Source organism: Euleptes europaea, chromosome 4 (assembly GCF_029931775.1).
Source record: "Euleptes europaea isolate rEulEur1 chromosome 4, rEulEur1.hap1, whole genome shotgun sequence".
Classification (NCBI taxonomy): Eukaryota; Metazoa; Chordata; class Lepidosauria; order Squamata; family Sphaerodactylidae; genus Euleptes; species Euleptes europaea.
The window spans coordinates 104499464-104512603 of NC_079315.1; positions in this window are offsets into that span (position 1 = coordinate 104499464).

Sequence of the window (13140 nt, forward strand, 5' to 3'; positions counted from 1 at the left end):
CATATCCAGCTCCTTCAACCTTTCCTCATAGGACTTGGTCTCCAGACCCCTCACCATCTTTGCTGCCCTCCTCTGGACATGTTCCACTTTGTCTACATCTTTCTTAAATTGTGGTGCCCAAAACTGAACACAGTACTCTAGGTGAGGTCTAACCAGAGCAGAGTAAAGCGATACCATCACTTCGTGTGATCTGGACAATATACTTCTGTTGATGCAGCCTATGCTTCTGTTGATGCAGCCATACAGTCCACCCTCCAAAGCAGCCATTTTCTCCAGAGGAACTGATGTCTATGGCCTAGAGGTGGGGTTGCCAGCTCTGGGTTGGGATTATAATTCCTAGGTTTGTCAGCTCCAGGTTGGGAAATAACTGGAGATTTGGGGTCAAAAACCCCTAACAACTGCTTGCTGGCTTTAGAAAGATTTTTTTGGTAATCCCATACCTTTGTTTATTTTCATCTAGCATTGAACTGCCGCATACAGGGGAATACAGAATGGAAGCAAGATTCATATAGGAGATCTGGAAACATGTGAGGAGGGGAATTTAAACCCCCAGTTTCTTATAATTTATTCTCCTTGATTGCCAGAATCTTCAAGTACACGTCTTCAAGTTCCTTCAAGAAAATCCTGTGTTGGCTGAAGTGAAGCCCAGAGAATTTCATATCTGTGTTACACAACACGGTTAAAAATGGGAAAGTTGACAGGAATACAAAACTTCAGTGGGTGAGCCATGACCGCATAATACTTCTGACCACATGAAAGAGAAAAATACAACCAATTTTTGAATTTTAGGGATGCCAATAAAAGGCCAGTTCTCCAGCTGGTGTAGCCCAACCGGACTGCATTTGGAGTGGTAATTTCTGTTGGAACAGACTCTGTGTTCATGCAAGTGGAACGTTACAGCCAGATTATGAGATTCCAAACTTTCAGATTTATATGCTGAAATACTAACCTTGAAGACTTTCCTGTTTTTTGGCCTCCACTCACAGAAATTGTAGTCTAGCAAAAATATCCCTGCAATTTACCAGGCAGAGAAGAGCCTGCTAAATGGATGGCTCTTAAATTCCTGATAGTTTAATACAGGAAATAAGGGGGATCTTCCTTCCTTTGCATAAAGTGCAACCAAGGGAAATGGTGTCACAAAAAAATCACACAGGTAAGTAGAAGTTTCTGAATGTAATGTTAACTCCATGGCTGCCGTGAAAATGGCCAGGTGGTCTAATTGACCTTATTTTCCTGAAATGGTCCCTTAAGAGTTGCCATTTTGTAAGGTTCAGCTCTTACCAGTCTTCAGAAATTTAACCTTTAAGTAATCAGGGGGTGGAATGCACCTTCGTTCTGATGCAACAGTATGTATGCTCACCTGCATGAATGCTAAGATGCCCAAGTAGGGTTGCCAACCTCCAGTGGTGTGTGTGTTATGTGCCGTCAAGTCGCTTCTGACTCATGGCGACCCTATGAATGAAAGTCCTCCAAAATGTCCTATCTTTGACAGCCTTGGTCAGATCTTGCGAATTGAAGGCTGTGGCTTCCTTTATTGAGTCAGTCCATCTCATGTTGGGTCTTCCTCTTTTCCTGCTGCCCTCAACTTTTCCTAGCATGACTGTCTTTTCCAGTGACTCTTGTCGTCTCATGACGTGACCAAAATACGATAGCCTCAGTTTAGTCATTTTAGCTTCTAGGGTCAGTTCAGGCTTGATTTGATCTAGAACCCACTGATTTGTTTTTTTGGCAGTCCACGGTATCCGTAACCCTCTCCTCCAACACCACATTTCAAAGGAATCTATTTTCTTCCTATCAGCTTTCTTCACTGTCCAGCTTTTACACCCATACATAGTAATAGGGAATACGATGGCATGAATTAACTTAATGATTAACTTAAAACGATTTAGACTGGATTAACTCTGCATAGAATGGCAGTGTAATTTAGGAAGGGTTTCTCTGGAATGCAGTTCTAGAACCAAAAATGTTCTATACAAGAATCAAATTCAGCCTATGGGACAGTACAAATTTAGTGCCAAATTACATGGCACTGCACAGCAAAAATAAGCAAGAATCTTGTGGCACCTTAAAGACTAGCGAAATTTTACTCCAGCATAAGCTTTCATGAACTACAGCCCATTTCTTCAGATGCAGGAAATCCATGATTTGATCTCCCAGCATTTTTCTTTCAGGACCAAAGTGACTATGGGATGCCCTGAATTGGGGCAATCCAGCTGGAAAAGAGGTTAACCCCTTCCAGCTGAATCATTTCCCCCGTCAATTATAACCCTTCCCCCTCAAATTTAATCATTGGCCATTTATGAAGGGCTGTTTCCCTCGTGGTCACCCCCCGCCGACTGCTCCGGTGCTTTCTTTGATTGTGGATGTCTTTCCCGACTGCCAAAGTTTGCCTCGCTCTCCCCACGCGTTTCCACACGTTTCGCCTGTGTTTTCCAGATGCTGTTTTAGCGAGAATCCGGAAAACGGGGGCAAAATGCGTAGAAATGAGGGGGGAGAGTGAGGCAACCTCTGACAATTGGGGAAGACATGCATAATCAAAATGAAGTACTGGAGCAATCAATGGGGGTGACCGTGGAGAAAAAAGAATCGTATTTTACCTCTGCCTTTTTTCACTGTGGGTAATAGAAGCTTTGAGTGGGAGATAATTTCCATCAGGAGGGGGAAATGGGGGCATGGTTAAAAATATTAGCTCTCCTGCACCATGGCCCCAATCCAATCTGAGGCCCCTCCACAGCTGGTTTAAGTCTGAAAGAAAACATACTTAAGCTTTTTCTTTTTCTTTTTTCTTTTCCACAGCAGGGGCTCTCTTCCAGCCTACTGTTTCAGAACATCAAGTCAATTTTATAAGTCAATGTTGATAAGATTGCATTTGTAGTTTCTGTGATTCCTTTCACCTTGTTTCAGAAGTATCTTTACACGAGAAACCCTTTCTATAAAATCTTCCAGGAACATCTGGAATCAGTCGTCCACAATTAATTATGTTAAAAATATGCTCCGTCTCAAAGCCCAGATTCTCAGCCTTCTGCAATACGAGCAGCTTTGTGCTGTCCTACATGCTGGCATCATCCTAAAATGTTAAAACTTTCTGAAAAATGTTCAAGCTTAACAGGCATTTTTCTTCCCTTTGAAAGGGGAGTAAAGGGCTGCCAGCTAATTAAAAACTTTATTTTGAAGTTTACTGACTTGCTTTTCATGAACCAAAAAAGTAGTTAAACCAAGGAATTACAACAGCTTCACAGATCCGAGTATCTCAGTTAGATATTTTTGGGATGGCAGTAAGAGGGGCTCTGATCCATGCAGTGGCCATGCGCCGTGTTGCTTCCAAGTCCTGTCGTTCCATAATGAGTCTCAATACTATGCCCATGAAACTCAGACAGAAATTCTTGGATACCGAATACCAGAAAATATCTTTGGCGGGATCTTGCATTTGTTGTAAGCAAAAGAGATTCTTCTCACTTTTGGCAACCACTTTCGAGGAGTTTGAAGGGATCTCTTCCAGAGGGGAGATCTGGACCACTACAGGCTTGTTACGAGCAGAGTTACTGGATACCGTGGACTACCAAAAAGACAAATAAGTGGGTTCTAGATCAAATCAAGCCTGAACTGACTCTAGAAGTTAAAATGACTAAAATGAGGCTATCGTATTTTGGTCACATCATGAGACTACAAGAGTCACTGGAAAAGACAGTCATGCTAGGAAAAGTTGAGGGCAGCAGGAAAAGAGGAAGACCCAACATGAGATGGATTGACTCTATAAAGGAAGCCACGACTCTCAGTCTGTAAGACTTGAGCAAAGCTTTTAACAACAGGACATTTTGGAGGACGTTGATTCATAGGGTCGCCATGAGTCGGAAGCAACCTGATGGCACTGAGCACACACAGCTCTGCTCCAACCTATTCCCCATTCACATTCCTCTACTGGACTGGCCCAAGATGCATTTCCTTGAGTGGCCACATGCCCAGGTTGGTTGGGTTGCTTGTGGCTGCGGTGGCAACAGGGAATAAAGAGCTAGGCCCTGGTTTCCAGGATTCCGTGCTCGAGATCGCCCCATGTCTTATCCTAAGCAACTAGTACAAAAGACAAAAGTATCTGACATCAGCGACTGCTTCTAGAAAAATAACTTGAGAAATCTGAATGTCCCTATATGGTACAAGTGCACACCTGAAGGCCATAGGGTTGCCAACTGCCTGGAAGGAAAAGAAATGCTCTGTCCCTTGAATGAATGCTTAGAAGAACAGTTGGTTTTTATATGCCAACTTTCGCTACCACTTAAGGAAGAATCAAACCAGCTTACAATCACCTTTCCCTTCCCCTCCCCACAACAGACACCCTATGAGGTAGGTAGGACTGAGAGAGTGTGACTGGCCCAAGGTCACCCATCTGGCTTTATGTGTAGGAGTGGGGAAACCAACCCAGTTCACCAGATTAGCCTCCGCCGCTCATGTGAAGGAGTGGGGAATCAAACCCTGTTCTCTAGATCAGAGTCCACTGCTCTAAACCACTGCTCTTAACCACTACACCATGCTGGCTCTTAGTGGGATATTATTTACCAGGTAATATTACTCACCTCTGTGCCATGAAAAGCTTCCGCTGCCCATTTCCACACATTAAATGTCTATTCAAGGGAGAGGACATTTTTCTTGAGTCCTGTTGCCTACCCTAAAAGGACACATTCTTTGTGTGTTGCAGTGAATCCACGCAGTGCTCAATTTGTGGTGAATTAATCACAGGATATAGCTTCATCACATAAATCAACCACACGTCCCATGCCCCATTGTTCAACACTATTTTGAAACTGAGAGACATTTCCAAAAGCGCTTCAACACATTCTGGGTTCCACAGAGTTCCACGTGAACTCTCATTTTCAACATTGCCAATGTTACCCCTAAGAAGAAGTGCAAATGGGTAGAGATGTCTGATAAGCAGAGGAGATTTGGATGGTTTTCCTCCAGTGGCCAGGAATAACAACTCTTTGCACTGACACAGCTTAAATGAGATGCCAACAATTATTTGAATGGCTAACATTCTTGCACTGATCTGCTAAAACCATCAAATTTATTTTGCCTAATACTCACTTTGTTTATTGACTTTTCAGCATCTAGATTACATCAGTGTTTTCCAGGTTTTTGACCTTTCTCTAGCAAGTCAGTGACATTGGAAGAATCCATGCGATCCGGGCTATCCATGTGATTCAAAACACACATATGTGACCAATGTGCCGTAAAACCAATCTTGGTGAAGAATCCCCTTTTCACGCAGTAGCCTTGTGTAGAATCAACATAGGGAGGTGGGAGTAGGGCTGTATTTTCTCCTTTGATTCTAAGACCATAACAGAGCCTCCCTGTGCGTGCAAATTATATGCATGAAGTTGAGCAAATTATATGCATGCAGTTGAGGATCAACTCATGGAGGTGAAGGGCACAGCTGGTAGGTACATTAGTGCCCGATTCCTTCCACAGGCTGATTCTGCACACTTCTATGGTGCGAAAAGTACCAAAGGTAAAATATTAACAGACTATGCCCAAGTGAGATTTAATAAGAAGCTGAAAAGTGCCAATACCTCTCTTAGTCATCATAATGCATTAAATTATATCATTCATGTGCAAAAGGTCTCATAAGAAGATCAAACCAATTGTCCGTCTTGCCCAGCATCATGTTTCACACAAGGACCAAGCAGTTGCCCTCCTCCAAGCAGAAGGGCCAAGAAATAGGACATGGAGATGTTTACAGCCACTGAAAATAAAAGCTACCCTGTAGTCACCATGGCTAGTAGTCACTGATGGACCTCTTCTTCATGAATCTTTCTTTAAAAAAAAACCTTTAAAAACATCTATGCTTGTGTTCATCCCTTCATCCACTGGCAGTTAAGTTATTTCCAATTACAAATGTTTTTCAGGGACCTTAGAGAGCCCCTGTCTGTAGTATAGTACATCATAAGTTCTCTTTATCCAATATACAAACTCAAGCGTGTTCTCAATATATGAGTAAAATTTGGTAATTGGACTCTATGGCATTGAAGTAACTCCCCTCCCCAAAAACCTCCGCCCCAAAAACCTCCTGCCGGTTGCAAAGAGGGACCTGGTAACCCTAACAATAGGGCATAAAGGCCGAGGCCTTCCCTGATGTTGCCTCTTGGCACTGGAGGTTCCCTTTCCCACAGCAGACTACCATGTCACCCCTGGCTGTCCTCTAACACCTGGGCCTGTTGTTTGGGAAGTGCTGGCGGTGGCAGCTGAAAGGGCAAGGGAGGGAAAGAGCTGTTCCCACAAGCCATGATCTTTGGGATCAAGACAGAATCTATCAAAGAGTTCATCAGGTATTACAATCTGGAAAAAGTTGCTAGCTTTAGAAGTCAACAAGTTAATTGCCAGATTTGTTCACCCAAAACTGAGGTTCCCTAGACATTTGAAACCATCTATTCTTACTGAAATGAGAGCCAGCCTGGAGTAGTGGTGTCAGACTAGGACCTGGGAAACCCAGATTTGAATCCCCACTCACACCATGGAAAGTTACTGGGTGACCTTGGGCCAGGCACACTCTCAGCCTGGACCTTGGCTAGTATTTGGATGGGAGACCTCCAGGGAATACCAAGGGCGTGACGTGGAGGCAGGCAATGGCAAATCACCTCCGAACATCTCTTGCCTTGAAAACACTACGGGGTCACTGTAAGTCACTTGTGACTTGACAGCACACACAAAAAATGCTTACGGAAGAGTTTTTTCTTCATAATTATTGAAACCTACAGCTTTCAGACTATTACTCCTGTTATATATGCGTCTCCCTTTCGTGCTATCACCAGTGATTTCAGCTGGGTTCAGCCGGGCTGCCTACCAGCTACAGCCCATCCTCGTCGCCAGTGTTATATACGCGTGGGTGATGCACGAGGCTGGAGACGGAATTCCAACAACCTTTTATTTAACACTCTGGAACTGAACTGTATGGAACTGCATTGAACTGAATCGAACTGAGCTACAAGTGCACAACACCCTGGTTTATATGCCAATCCCCACCACCCAGAGCCACGCCCCCAAGTCCACGATTGGCCGGTTGTAGTCCATAGTCCAATGGGAACACAGGCGTAACCCAAGTCTGTGATTGGGCGGCTAGAGTCCATTGTCCAATCAGAAACGCAGGTGAAGGAGCCTGGAGAAAACAGCAAGCTCAACATGAGCCTTGCTTCTACTGCATACATAACAACTCCCCTCCCCCATGTAGGCTGCTCTAGGCACTCCAGAGAAAGGACGTGAAAGAAATGTGATAAAAAAAGCAGTACAAGACAGAAACTTGCCCATTAAATACCTCATTCTGAACACATATCATGTATGGCAACAGTCACTACGCTGCACTTCAATCTACTGCAAATGTCTTCAGATAGTTACCAGCAAGAAGCAATGGACTATCATATTAATGGATTTTTAAAACAATCCAATTGAATCCCATAATCCTCTGACTTCTTCCGAAAAGATGAAGAAGCAGAATAATGAAAGCAATCAGAACTACTCCATGTAAAATATTTGTATTAGAAACCTAAGAGACTCTGTATAGAGAAAGGAAGATGGATAAGTAAAAAAAAAATTCTATCAATTGAAAATGGCATGGGAAAGGTAGCTAACTTTAGCGTTTAACAAGCAAGTCACTGGCTTTGTTGAAATTTATAGTGCTTCTTAATAAACACAATTTTAATCCCCATATTATCCACAAGAAGATGGGGGAGCTGCCAGAAATGATATCCCACTTTTTTATTGGCCGTCCCACGTTTTTATTATCTCTGTGTTGGAGCAGTGGGAAAGAATCAACTCTATAATATTGTTCATAAATTTTCTCTTTTTGGCAAACCGGAGGACTTCATGTTGGACTGGAACTCTACCATATTACCCCTCTGTCAATTCAGCTGATGTGTCAGCTTTCTAGTGTCCAAGAATCAACCAATGGCTTCCAGTCCATCATCTCAGAGATAATTCCTGCAGCTACTTTTTATATCCAGAAGGCAAATGCATTGCTAAGCATTCTGCATTTATTTGTTTTGCTTCAATTTTACCCCTCTGTTCTCCCCAATGACAACCCAAAGCAGCTCACATCATTCTCCTCTCCTCCATTTTATCCTCACAACAACCCTGTGAGGTGGGTTAGGCTGAGAATGTGTGCCTGGCTCAAGGTCTCCCAGCAAGCTTCCATGGCAGAGTAGGGGTTCGAACCTGGGTCTCCGGGATCCTAGTCCGACACTCTGACCACCACACCATGCTGGCCAGGAAACGCCGGATTTTGTAATTTGTGTGATGACTTTGTTGTGATTATGCATGCCATTTCCAACCCTTAAGCGTTTCAATCCTGGGAGTATATACTACTCAAGTTCAATCCTACCTTGATTCGTGTTTCTCGCATTCCATGCATCGAACAGCTTTGGACTTTCTGCAATTTCCAACTGTCAGAGATCGCCTCCCTCTCTCCCTGGGTTTTTCTGTGTTTTGCCCGTGTTTTCAAATTCAAACTAAAACAGGTCCCTTAAAACGCTGGCAAAACGCGGGGAAACGTAGGGGGAGAGCGATGCAACCTCTGATGGTCCGAAACAGTATGCATAATCACAACAAAGACCTGAAGTCATCAGAGGGAAGATGGCAGGGGATGGGAGAGAGCCATGCATAAAGGATCTAAGTCGATTTTTGCAGTAAGAACAAGAAGAAAGCTGTTCTCAAATTCAGCATACAGCATCACATTCAGTGAATTTTCTGCTGGTTCTCTGTCTATTATAATCACTCTGATTTACACTCTGATCCAACCCTTGTAGGATTGCCAGCTTTAGAACTATCTCCTGCCAGAGTGCCTTTAAGAGCTGTGATCAGCTGAAATGAAGAGGTGAAGTTTTTCGCACTATGGCAGTCAATGCTTTTCATTGTGGGCATCAAGACACAGTTGTACAGGCTTGGGAGCAGAGGCTAGCTGAAAACCTTAAACCCACATCTGACAGCACAGACTGATAAGTCTTCATTTCCTAACTACAATCTAAATGCCATTTTATTTGGGCCAGTTTATTCATTACTTTTTTCAGTATTATATCAAATAAATGCTTTACATGCACACAAGTGAAGTGCAGATTTGACAAACGTGGGCCTGGGATCGGCTGTGGCCCTGTGAAATATAGTGTTGATGGCAAAAACCTGGGTTTTCCACTGCACAACATGGGATGTGATCTTCATCGTGATTATCCTTTCTCAGGAATACAACGCCCTGACCTGGATGACTCAGACTAGCCCAATCTTCTCAGATCTTGGAAGCTAAGCAGGACTGGCCCTGGTTAGTCCTTGGATGGGAGACCACCAAGGAATTCCAGGATTGCTATGCAGAGGAAGGCACTGCCAAACCACCTCTGTTAGTCTCTTGCCGTGAAAACTCTACCATGAGTCGGCTACGACATAGCGGCACTTTACACACACAAGAATACATGAGTGAGAGTCACTGTTGTATAGAGTGTCTGTCTGACTAGAAGTGGGGTGGTCTGGATTCAGATCCCCACTCAGCCATTGGGTGACCTTGGACCAATCCCTATCTCTTAGCCGTGAAAGTATATTGGGCCACAGAAGGGCTCTTTCCGCTACTCCGCAGTGACAACTTTAAATCCAGGTGGTGGCAGTCAACTATAGGGAGAATCAACAGCTTAGGCTTTGCCCCTGTTAGTCTGCTGGAATTGAGCAGGGAGCAGGCAAAGCAGGAAATCAAGCAAAGGCTATTTGACACTGAACGCCAAATAGACCTCTCGAACTCCCCAGCATTTATGGCACCCGACAGGTCTAGATTTGTCCTAGCACGAGCGGAGTATTTATCCCTGCTAGAGGTGAATAAGTATAGGAGGGCCTTTACGCTGGCAAGATGTGCAGCCTTACCTTGAGCGATTTTAGAAGGTAGATATAAGACGGTACCGAGATCAGAGAGACTCTGCCCCTGTAAGTTGGGAGAAATAGACACAGTCGAACATGCTTTCCTTATGTGTCCCTTTAATGAGGAAGCTAGACTAAAGTTCATAGCTCCCTCACTTAAAAAAACTACTGCTAGCTCTGAATAGAGAAAAACCAAGTACTTACTTTGGGAGGGGGATGACTCAGTCACAAAGCAGGTTGCTAAATTTTGTGCATTCATTTGTAAGACTCGCTCATAGAATGGGCCTCGGACACTTAAATTAATATTAATCTTTTAACTTCTTGCTATGTAAGGAATTTTATATTGTTATTATGAGTATGCCAGGTGCCTTATAACTTTGTATTTTATGAGTATATATTTATTGTTGTCTGGCTGGTGCCGTATCAATAAACATTTACATTTATCTCTTAGCCTAGCCTCTCAGCCTAGCCTAGGGCGGCCAGGTTGCCCACCCTAGGCACACTTCAGGCTCCTACCACCACTTGACAGAGCAGCCAGAGCAAAAATGGAGGGAGGGAAGCCAGTGTTGCATGATGCCATGATGTCACCTCTGGTTACATACCTGGAAATGAAGTCATAGCATCACAAAATGCTCTAGGAATTCCCCAAAACTCTTTGGTTTTTACCATAAAGATTTTGTGAATTCGTAGAGTGTACTGGTGCTGTGATGTCACTTCTGGGTACACAACCTGAAGTGATGTCACAGCACTGTGTGATATCATTTTTTCACTGTTTCCCCCCACACACACAGTGTTCCCAGGAGAGTTGCTCCCCCTAGTCTAGCCTACATCACAGTTTATGAAGATACCATGGATATTACCATTATATTGCACTTTTGATGTTCAAAGCATGTTATGAACACAATCTACCGTCTTGTATGGTAGATTAGTAGTCTTATCATCTCCATACAACACAGAGAATGTGGCTTGCCTAAGGAGTTCACTGCAGAGAAGAGATTTGAACCAGTGACCTCCTGATCATTCTCTTAACCACTACACTACATCAGCTATAGACACTAACATTACAAATTACAATATTAGCTCCTAATTTGTGGCTGGAGAGGTGCTGCACAATCATAAGCAGAGTGATATCCTCCTAAGACCATTGACTTCAATGGACATAGACAGTGTAATTTTTCTTAGGACTGCACTGTTGCTGTCTAAAGCCGCTCTCACTACTGTCATCGCATGAAACTTTAAAAAGGAAAGTTATTCATTGGAATATCCACATCGGAAACTTTCCCAGAAGAGAGGCATTCCAGCACCTTATCGTAAGACTCGACAACTAACTCCCCCATTTCATTTCATTTGTCAATTTAATCAGCATTTCTTCAACAGTTAAAAAAAAAAAAACAATTGACCTTTCCCATATGTTTAGCTGAACTTGGATTTAAAAACCTGCTTGGCGGTAATCCTCCAAAGTGCTGTGATAGTGTAAATCTTATTCGTATCAGGACAGCTTGGGGGAGGAGACAGAGAATTTAAGGGGAAATCAATTGCCTTGTTGTCACTGTGATAACCCCACTTCCAGTGAGTCATAAACACTCAGCAGCATCCAATAAATTCTAATAGTTCCTTCTGAGCAGGGTTCTCTGCCTCTGAGCTCCTGAAAGGAAAGAGAAGCTGACAAAGGAGAGGGAAAGCCACTACCTTTTCTAGTCCTGGTCCACTCTGGGGTGAAAAAGAAAGATATTCAGTGCATAGGGTTGTTGACCTCCAGGTACTAGCTGGAGATCTCCTGCTATTACAGCTGATCTCTGGCAGATAGCGATCAGTTCACCTTGATGGGCCAGCAGGCAACAGAAAGGGAGGGCAGGAGCTTTCCTGCTGAAGCGGGGAGACCTGGTTGTAGGGTTGCCAGGTCCCTCTTCGCCACCAGCAGGAGGTTTGGGGAGCAGAGCTGAGGAGGGCAGGGTTTGGGGAAGGGAGGGACTTCAATGCCATAGAGTCCAATTGCCAAAGCGGCCATTTTCTCCAGTTAAACTGATCTCTATCAGGTGGAGATCAGTTGTAATAGCAGGAGATCTCCAGCTAGTACCTGGAGGTTGGCAATCCTACCTGGTTGTGCTCTACCTACTACTGCCCCTGCCTGGGACCCCTAGGAGATATCCTTACTTCCTTCAGCCTCTTTACACATGGAGCTACATTATTCTGAGTAAGGCTATTGGTCTATCAAGGTCAGTATTGTCTGCTCTGATTGGCACTGACCCTCCAGGGCCTCAATGAGAGGCATTTCAGAAGGGCCAGAGGGATTGATCCTGGTGCCTTCTGTATGCATGGCAGATACTTTACCACCAAGCCACTATATGGCTCCTTACCATACAACAGCGCAGCAAGCATTTGATTGTTCATGACATCTGAATGCTGCCGAAGTAATGCTTCTAAATTCTGCCTTTGGCACACGTATAGGATTGCTAACTGAGCAGGCGGGAAAGAAAATCTGGAGGGTTTGTTTGTTCTCTGTCCAGTTGCCAGAAAAGATTAGGCGAGGGTATCAGTTTTTTTCCCCTCTAATTTTTTTTAAAAAAGATGTATAAAACTCCGGAAAAGCGGGTTTCCTGATCGTTAAGCAAGAGCCTTACATGTATAAACTCTGTTCTGACCTTCAGCTCTCCATGTGTAAACTGGGGCAAGAATAGCCCGTACAAATACTATCTCACTCTCCTTCTCACATTTAGTTAGATCATGATGGATAGCCATGTTAGTCTGTCTGCAGCAGTAGAAAAGAGCAAGAGTCCAGCAGCACCTTAAAGACTGACAAAATTTCTGGCAGGGTATGAGCTTTCATGAACCACAACTCACTTCTTCAGATACACATTTAGTAAGTTACCTTTGCTGTCATTCAACAGTGTGATTTTCAAGTTACCAACCAATCCTAGCCAAAAGTCTGAGAAACATCTTCACGCAGATGATCTTTTATTATTTATCTGAGAACCTCAGTCTTCCATTCCTGCATTAATGAATATGAATAATACTTTTAAAGAGCTGTCTTGATATTCAATTAATTTGGCCAAATATGAGTTGATGCTACTGGGAGACAATGCCACTGAGTTGGGGAAGTCCTGGACGTTTGGGAGGGTGGAGCCTGGGGAGGGCAGGGTTTGGGGAGGGGAGTGGGGTTGCCAGGTCCCTCCTGGCAACCAGTGGGAGTTTTGTGGGGTTGGGGGGGGGAGATTTGTGTGCCCAGCCTGATGATGTCACTTTCGGGTGTCCCCCGAAGTGCTGGCA